The sequence below is a fragment of the Chrysochloris asiatica genome, unplaced genomic scaffold (assembly GCF_000296735.1).
Source record: "Chrysochloris asiatica unplaced genomic scaffold, ChrAsi1.0 scaffold00165, whole genome shotgun sequence".
NCBI classification, from domain to species: domain Eukaryota; kingdom Metazoa; phylum Chordata; class Mammalia; order Afrosoricida; family Chrysochloridae; genus Chrysochloris; species Chrysochloris asiatica.
This window is the reverse complement of record NW_006408683.1, coordinates 2,959,400-2,968,006: the sequence shown is the minus strand read 5'-3', so window position 1 is coordinate 2,968,006 and position 8,607 is coordinate 2,959,400. Positions and strand designations below refer to the sequence as shown.

Genomic DNA, 8,607 nt, shown 5'->3' with positions numbered 1-8,607 from the left:
TGGTTTTGCAGAATTCTATCATGCGTTCTCCAGCATCATTTCTATCACCAAGGCCATATTTTCCAACTACTGATCCTTCGTCTTTGCTCCCAACCTTTGCATTCCAATCACCAGTAAGGATCACTGCATCTTGATTACATATTTGATCGATTTCAGATTGAAGAAATTGGTGGAATTCTTCTATTTCATCCTCACTGACTTTAGTGGTTGGTGTGTAAATTTGAATAATGGTGGTATTAACTGGGCTTCCTTGTAGGCTCATGGATATTACCCTATCATAGACAGCATTGTACCTCATGACTGATCTGGAAATGTTCTTTTGACAATGAATGCAACACCATTCCTCTTCAGTATGCCATATCCGGCATAGTAAACCATGTGTTTGTCAGATTCAAAATGGCCAATACCAGTCCATTTCAGCTCGCTGATGCCTAAGATATCGATGTTTATGCATTCCATTTCATTTTTGACAACTTCCAATTTTCCCAAATTCATATTTCATACATTCCATGTTCCGATTTTCAATGGATGTTTACAGTTGTTTTCTTCATTTTGAGTTGTGCCCCATCAGCAAATGAAGGTCCCGCAGGCTTTACTCCATATGTGTCATCACAGTCAACTCTACTTTGAGGAGTCAGTTGCATTTTGAGTGCCTTTCAACCTGAGGGACTCATTTTCCAGCACTATATCTGACAGTGTTTCTCTGCTATTCATAAGGTTTTCAGTGATTAAGTTTCTAAGACTTAATCTTTGCTGGAGCAGAAAGCCTCATCCTTCTCCCACAGAGCAGCTGGTGGGCTCCAACCACTTGTCTGTCAGTTTGTCGTACTGTGGTGGCTTGTGAGTTGCTGTGATTCTAGAAGCTATGCCACGGGTATTTTAAATACCATCAGGGTCACCCATAGTGGACAGGTTTCAGATGAGCTTCCAAAGACAGACTAGGAAGAAGGAATGATGAACATCTTCTGAATATTTAGTCACTCTAAACCTTATGAATTAAATCTATATAATGTCAAAGTTACCCCGAAGGACTAATTAAACTTTAGAGTTGTCTAATACAAGACTCTGAATATGGCACTGTAAAATAAACAATGGGCTGAAAACCACAAGGGCAAACCCACTAGCTGCTCCTTGGAAATTCTGTAGAGGGATGCTTTGAGTTGCAACCGATTCGGTGGTATTTAACAGCAACAGCAATACAAGAAATGGAGTCCTGGTATAGCGCTGTCAGATCAGTACTAGACCGCAAGCTTGATTTGAACAACAAGATTCTAACCCATCAGCCGCGGAAACTCTGTACAGGGTTGCTATGAATTGAAACCAACTTGATGGCGCTTAACAAAAATAATATGAAATGCAAGGATCCCTGGTGGTGTAGTGGGTTGCTCATTGGGCTTGCTAACTGTAATGCAGCCTTATGAATCCACAGGTCACTTCTTAGGAGAAAGATGAGGCTTTTTGCTCTCGTAAAGATTTACAACCTTGGAGATCCTACCTAGGGTTGCTATGAGACTGAATTGACTTCCATGCCAGTGGGTTTTTTGGATTAATACAAAAACATGTCTGCTGTGTAAAAAGAAATTTTAAATTACTTGATTAATAAACAAAACTTCCCCCTGTAAAATCTGGCATTGTAAATATGCTACAGTATAAACGGTATGGGGTGTACAAGAAGATTAAAAGCAGAATTGAGGAGTGGTTAACAGATGTGTGCCTTTCCTGACTGATGTACTCATGTCATATAGGAACATAATAGTATCTTCATTTGTATTTTAATCTAGAGTGCTATCCATTTGGCAGCATTTTAGTTGAGTAAGAAAGAAAATAAAGAGTTTCCTACAAATTAGTCTCACTGTTGTTACTAGGTTCCAATTCATAGCGACTCTGTATAGGGTATCAGAGGAGTGACTGGTGGGTTTGAGCCACCAACAATGTGGTTAGCATCTCAATGCTTATCCTACAGCACCAAACCAGGATTCCACGAATTAGTCTTTTTTTCCCCCCAACTTTGTATTGTGAATTGAGTGATGGTTTTACAAAGCAGATCATCAGTTTTTCCTTCAACAAATCCTATGTTATGCTTCATTACATTGTTGCAATCCCTTCCATGTACCAAGAGTTAACAGTATTTACCTCTATACACTTTAACTGTTGCATTCCTCTCTGTGTCTCCAGCTGCCTTCATCTTTCCTCTGCTAACCTCCTTCTTGTTGCATATTGTCTGCCCTGTCACTGTTAACATGTTTCTACACTCTAGCCCTTTACTACCCCCCAGCCATCATAAGATTGTGTGTATTTTAAGAAAACCTTTTCTTTCTCTCTTTTTAATTGAATTCAACAAGTATTTATTGAGTGCCTAATATATGCGGGTGTGGTGCTGTGGGTTAATGTGTCAGACTGCAAAGCCGTTTGAACTGCAAGGTTGGTGGTTCAAGCTCACCAGCTGCTCCTGTACAGGGTCGCTATGGGTCGGAATTGACTTGACAGCACTTAACAACAACAGCAATAATAAGTGCTAGCTATTGTTTCAGGTACTTGAAGCACATCCAAGAGAAATAAAGAGAGAGAGCAAGAACACATCCTTGTCTTATTATGGAGCTTATAGTCTGATGTTTTCACCAGCACACTGTGACCCTGGGTGCCTCAGGTGCCCAGTGGGGAAATAAGCAGGCCTGGCACAGATTTAGGTACTGTGCTGCGTGTCCTGTAGATGCCAAACCAGAAGTTGATTTCGATAAGAAAACAAATTGGTAATAGGTCCGAGGGGTTGGAGCTGGATTGTGAGGTGTGGAGTGGCAGTTGTGGGTGGGAAGGGCCCAAACTGTAGCTGCTGCTACTGTCTCTGGGTGGCTAATTTGTTGACAAGGTCCTTGGTCTTTTCTGTTGCTGCCAGTGCCATCTCCTTCGCCTTTTCCTTGGCTTCCTTGGCAGTTTCATCATAGTTTTTGGTCACATTGCTTTTAAACCAGGCCAGACAAGATTCCTGGAGACCCAAACAAGCTTGAGGAGACCCAGGCTTCCCTGTGGACTTAGGTCTAGCTGCTGTTATCAGAGTTCACACAGTAAACACAGTGTTCCTCCATCGCCATCAGCTGGGCATGGTTGATGTGTTCCAGGTGATCGTGGTCTGATTCTGTGAGTCCACAATAGAGTCCTCCAGGATGTACACTGAGTGAACAACATTGGCAGGAAACAGTCGCTCGGTCCAGTGGAGCATCTTAGTCAGGAGTCACCGGGAAGGAGCTTCTGGTCAGGGATCACCTCCCGGTGTACCTTGCCCTCCATCAAAACATGTCTGCTGTAGGGATTCGGGTACAGCTGTCAGAATGTGGCGAACATTTGGTCCCAGGAAATACTTCACCATTGTCCTGGCCAGGGTGTGTTCAGCATTTGCGCAGCATTGGGTGCAGAGCCTGGGCCAGGGCTCGGTGCACACCCACCAGACTTGCAGCTCAGTGACTGACACACTACCAAGAAAGCCTCTTCTTTTATCAGTATTGGTTTTACATACAATATTTGCCCTTTTGTGATGGACTAATTTCATTCATCATAATGTCCTTCAGGTTCAACCATGCTGTGAGGTATTTCACAGACTTTATTATTCTTTAATGTTTTGTAGTATCCCATTGTATGTACTGAAGTTTGTTTAACCATTTTTCTGTTGATGGGCATTTAGACTATCTCGATCTTTTTGGTATACATCTTGCAGAAAGCATATTGAAGGTTCCTGTTTTCGTATTCATTCTGCTATGTCTCTTGACTGGTCCATTTAAGCCATTTACATTCAGTGTAATTATCAATAGGTATGAATTGATTGCTGTCAGTTTTGTGTATTTTTTTGTGGCGCTGTTGGATTCAGCCATATAGTTTTTTCTATGTGAGTTCATTTTGTTTGTGGGTTTCATTTTCATTTCTGTGGTGTTAATGTTTACTAAATCTATCTGATTGTATTCTTTTTTATTTTGGTGTACAGGTTACCCTGTAATTTGTTGATTTTTTTTCCCCCCTGCTTAAAACAGTCTGTTTTGTCTTGAAATCTACTTGACTTCCTTGCCATTTGAAAGTTCTGTTTCTACACTAGTCCCTCTTTCTGCTTTGTAGTTGACTTCATTATACACTGATATCTCTGATTCCCTATTGTCAGTCTCCTAGGTTTGTTTTACTTTGTTGTTAAGTGCCGTGGAGTTGGTTCTGACTCATAGCGACCCTGTATAGGGTTTCTGCGGAGCGGCTGGTAAACTTGAACTGCCAACCTTGTGGTTTAAACTGACCTTGCAGTCTAGCGCATTAACCCACAGCACCATACTGGACTCCTATTTTACTTTACATACTTCTGTATCTGGATTGATACCTAGGTGTTGTTTTTATGTGTGGTAATCTCAGGTTGTTGTCTGCTTCTGTTGGTTCTCATTCCAAAGAACACCCTTTAGCATTTTTTGTAAAGTTAGTTTTGTCATTACAAATTAATTTCTGTTTATCAGGAAATGTCCTAATTTTGCCTTCGTGTTTGAGGGACAACTTTGCTGGGTATATTATTCTTGGTTGGCAGCTTTTTTCTTTCAGTTTTGTATATGTCAACCCATTGTGTTCTTGCCTGCATGGTTTCTGTTGAGAAAACAAAGTTTAGTCTGAATTGGTTCTCCTTTGTAGGCAACATTGTTTTTCCTGAATTGTTCTCAGGATTCTTTCCTTATCTTTGATTTTGGAAAGTTTGATTATGATATGTCTTATTGTTTTTCTTTTGGGATCTTTCCTGTTTGGGGTTTGTTCAGCTTATTGTATGCTTATCTTCTCATCTTTCCTGATGTTAGGGAAGTTTTCTTCCAAATTTCTTCGATAATTTTCTCTGCGCCTGTTCTAGAATTCCAATCACCAGTTGTTCTTGTCCTACATAATAACTCTTATGTTTTCTTCAGATTTTTTAATTCTTTTTTTTTTCTGATTGTTCTTTTAGCATACTATTTTTGAGAGATTTAGCTTCAAGCTCACTAATTCAGGCTTACATTGCTTCAAATCTTCTCCTTTGTTCTTTCAGTGTATTGTCCATTTTTGAGAACTTATTATTAATCTCTGGACTTCTAATTGTAGGCTTTGTATTGTTTAAAAATTTCCATTTATTTTGTCAGTTTGTTCCTGTAGCATTTTCCTGAATTCTAAAGTTTTTTTCTGTGTCCTTCTTTCTTTGATGTTTCTGTCACTCTATTGAAATTACCAAAATATCATTTTTTAACTCTTTTTCAGTTAGTTCCATTACCTTTTTTTCTTCAGAAATGTTTTTGGTGTCTGCATCTTGGTTATCTGTTTGCACCTTTCTCTCTTATTTCTTTGTGTGAGCTAAAATTGTCTGTGTCCCTGGGGCATTGTGGGGTTTTCGTATCTGTAGAAACAGGGCAGTTGTTGGGCCTGGAGTGCAGAAATCTCTAATGGGCACCTGCAGTTCAAGGAGCTCACAAGGTGATTGTGAAAGGGATGTGACAGAAGAGTTCTTGACTCTAGATGCAATTCCTGTTGACCTCGGTGTTATCTATGTTCAGGGCACTCAATCCAGAAGTAGTTTGTGGGGGCACTTGATGGAACTGGTTTCAGTGTTTGTTAGGACCGCAGGGAAGCTGGGTGCAGGGTGACTGGTTAAATGCTGGTCTGGTGGCTCTGTGGGTTTTGTAGGTCTGGACCCACAACCACCTGAAACCAGGCACCAAAGTGGTGCACCCATGTAGTGCAGCCGGCCCCCAACTCACACTTGCGTGGCTCCCAACCTTGTGGCTCTGAACTCTAGGAGAGCAGGGTCTGCACTGGAGGTGAATGAGGATGGGAGCTGGTCACTGAGGGAGCATGGGGAAAAAGAAATTGTACCTTTTCCATCTCCCACTCTAATGTGCTCTGCTGGGCCTCCCTCCGCTTCCAGAGCTGCTCACAAGATGTTTGAGCCATGTCTGACTAGCTGTTCACCAGTCAGTCTTCCTCTCTCACTGTCCCTATTCAGCCTCGCCCCCAGGCATCCCATCCATCTCTCAACCTTTCTTCTGAATTTCATGGTACCAGAATTTTTATCTGTGTCTATTGTATTTTGTCTCTTTTATATTGGTTATAGAGGATCCATGTAGTACCTCTGCCTAGTCCACCATCTTGCTGGAAGTTCTCCACAAATTAGTCTTAGCAAATTTTAATTTTTGTTATTTGAGAAAGAATAGTAGCTTGTGAATTTTCTTTTTTTTTAATGAAGAGCAAGCTCTTATAAGTTCCAGTGACCTTTTCAAGAATTACATGTTTATTGAGAAGTTAATGCATTTTGACTCTATTGTGGCACATTCTCTTCAGTTTAGGATTTTGCATATTTGTATTAATATAGAATTTCTTTTCTGAGGACTTAATTCCCATGAGGGAAATTATATTTCCTTTCAACTAGGGAATTCTTTTGTTTTTCAAGCACTTGAAATTGTTTGTAGTATTCTTTAAGGAAATACACCATCAAAAAAACAAAACAAAACAAAACACCCAGAAATCTTTTAAAAGCTTGATATACTTTAAATGGTTTTAGTTTAAATTTTGAGTTTCCGGTTGTTAGCCTTTTTCAGCGATAGAGTATTTGCCTTCATACCACTCTACCCTAGGACTTCCTGTTTTTCATCATCATTAGCCATGTGGGAAGGAAAGGTAGTGTGTGTCTGTCAGGAACTGACAAATCAAGATTATTTTTCCCTCAGACGCTCTACTAAGGGTTCTAAAGCACTAAGTTACAGTTTTAGCCACCCTCACTTACTGACATTTTGGGCGTTTGGCATTTTAGTTGACAATTTCTAGAAGATTTTACAAATTATAATATTTTTAATTCTCACATTTACCAAATTCTTTTAGGAGAGTATTGAGCCTGTTTTTCTTGGAAAACTAAACCTGACTAAATAATTGTATTTTTCTCCCTTTGTTGCATTTTGAAAACTTAGTGAATTAAGTGGCATGGTTTTCTAATTTGGCAAAGTAACCTTGTAAAGTACCTTCATTGATAAGTGCTGGAATGCTGTTTCTGGATGTTTGAGTGTGTAACCCACCCCCATCGAGCCAATTCCAACTCATAGTAACCATGTGCTCCTTTACAGAACAGAAAGTCCCCTCTTTCTCCCAAGCCAGACCCCCTCTGGGATCAACAAGTTAGCAGTGCAGCTGTGTAACCCACTGTGCCACTAGGACTCTTCTTTCTCCCTTGTAGTAGCTAGTGGCTTTGAACTGTTGACCTTGTGGCAAGCACCCCAGCCTGGGACTTAGTATGCCACCAGGCTTCATTTGAGAGTATATTGTTAAGTGCTGTCCAGGTGGTTGCAACTCTTTATTGTCCCTACAGAGGCTGTAAATCTTAGCAGGAGCAGAAAACCCCATCTTTCTCTCATTCATTGGGCTGGTAGGCTTGAACTGCCAACCCTGTGGTTCATAGTCCTTGTTTGCTGTTTCTCTCTTCTGTTCAACTAACTTCCAAAAAGAATCTTCAGATGAATTGAAAGTCTTTGTTTAAGATTTTCCATTCAGGACCTTTGAGAAAGTGAATTTAATTATTGAGACCAAATAGTTCGTTTTTGCCTAATGAAACAACACAGATTCTTTTAGACTTTTTTTTCACTTGTAAAAAAGATTGACTTAAACTGAGTCTTATAAGGATTCATGCTCAGTGACTGACATGATTTCCTTACCCAGATTCAACTCAGATGCAGAAAGGACTGGAAATTTGTAAAAACTATGCTTATTAGATGATTATGAAATTAGTTTTTCACAAACCCACTGCTGCTGAGTTGATTCCTACATAGGTCCCATGTAGGACAGGATAGAACTGCCCCATAGTGTTTCTGAAGATTGTAAATCTTTATAAAAATGGACTGCTCATAAACATCTGACCTTCCAAGTGGCAGTTGAGCTCTCAGCCACTGCACCACATGGCTGCTCCTTGTTGTTGCTAAGTGTCTTTGAGTTGATTCCACGACTCATCGTGACTAGGGTTTCCAAGGAGCGGTTGGTGGGTTTGAATTGCCAATTTTATTTTTTCTGGTTATGTTATGTTGTTATGAAGTGCTGGCCAATCAGTTCCAACTCATAGTGATTTTGTATAGAGTTTGTAAATGATGTTCTTGTTAAGTGCAATTGAGTCAGTTCTGACTCATAACACTGCTGCATAGGGTTTTCGAGGATCAGCTGTTGGTTTTGAGGTTAGCAGTTCAGTGCTTATTCTCCAGCACCCCACCAGGACACCTCTGAATAATAGAGCTTAATCCAAATTCATCAACAAATTTCAAAGCAATTTCTAACCTTCTTTTGATCCACCTTTTTTGTTTTGTCTTAAAATAATGCTTTGGTTTTGGTGAGAGTTTACACAGCAGGTGTGGTTCCCATTTAACAATTTCTACACAAATTATGCCATGACATTCGTTAAATTTTTCTTAATGTGTCAACAGTCTGATCTAGATTGGTGGCTCTGTTTCCAGTAATCTTAATTTCCCTACTCCCTTACCTTCTCATCTTTGCTTTAGAGTCACTGTTGACCGTGACTTCATATGATGATATACTCACAGGGTATATATATTTTCATGTTTTATTGTGAATTATATGATAGTTTACATGAGAGAA

The 8,607-nt window shown here is 40.0% G+C and overlaps 1 protein-coding gene and 1 pseudogene across 1 annotated transcript in view; one reads left to right on the top strand and one right to left on the bottom strand.

Moving 5' to 3' along the window:
* The window catches only part of CNST (consortin, connexin sorting protein), a 170,608-nt gene that overhangs the window by 6,852 nt on the left and 155,149 nt on the right, over nucleotides 1–8,607 (top strand). The gene's annotated exons all lie outside the window — the stretch shown is intronic.
* Nucleotides 2,684–8,499, bottom strand: LOC102829753 (annotated as a pseudogene).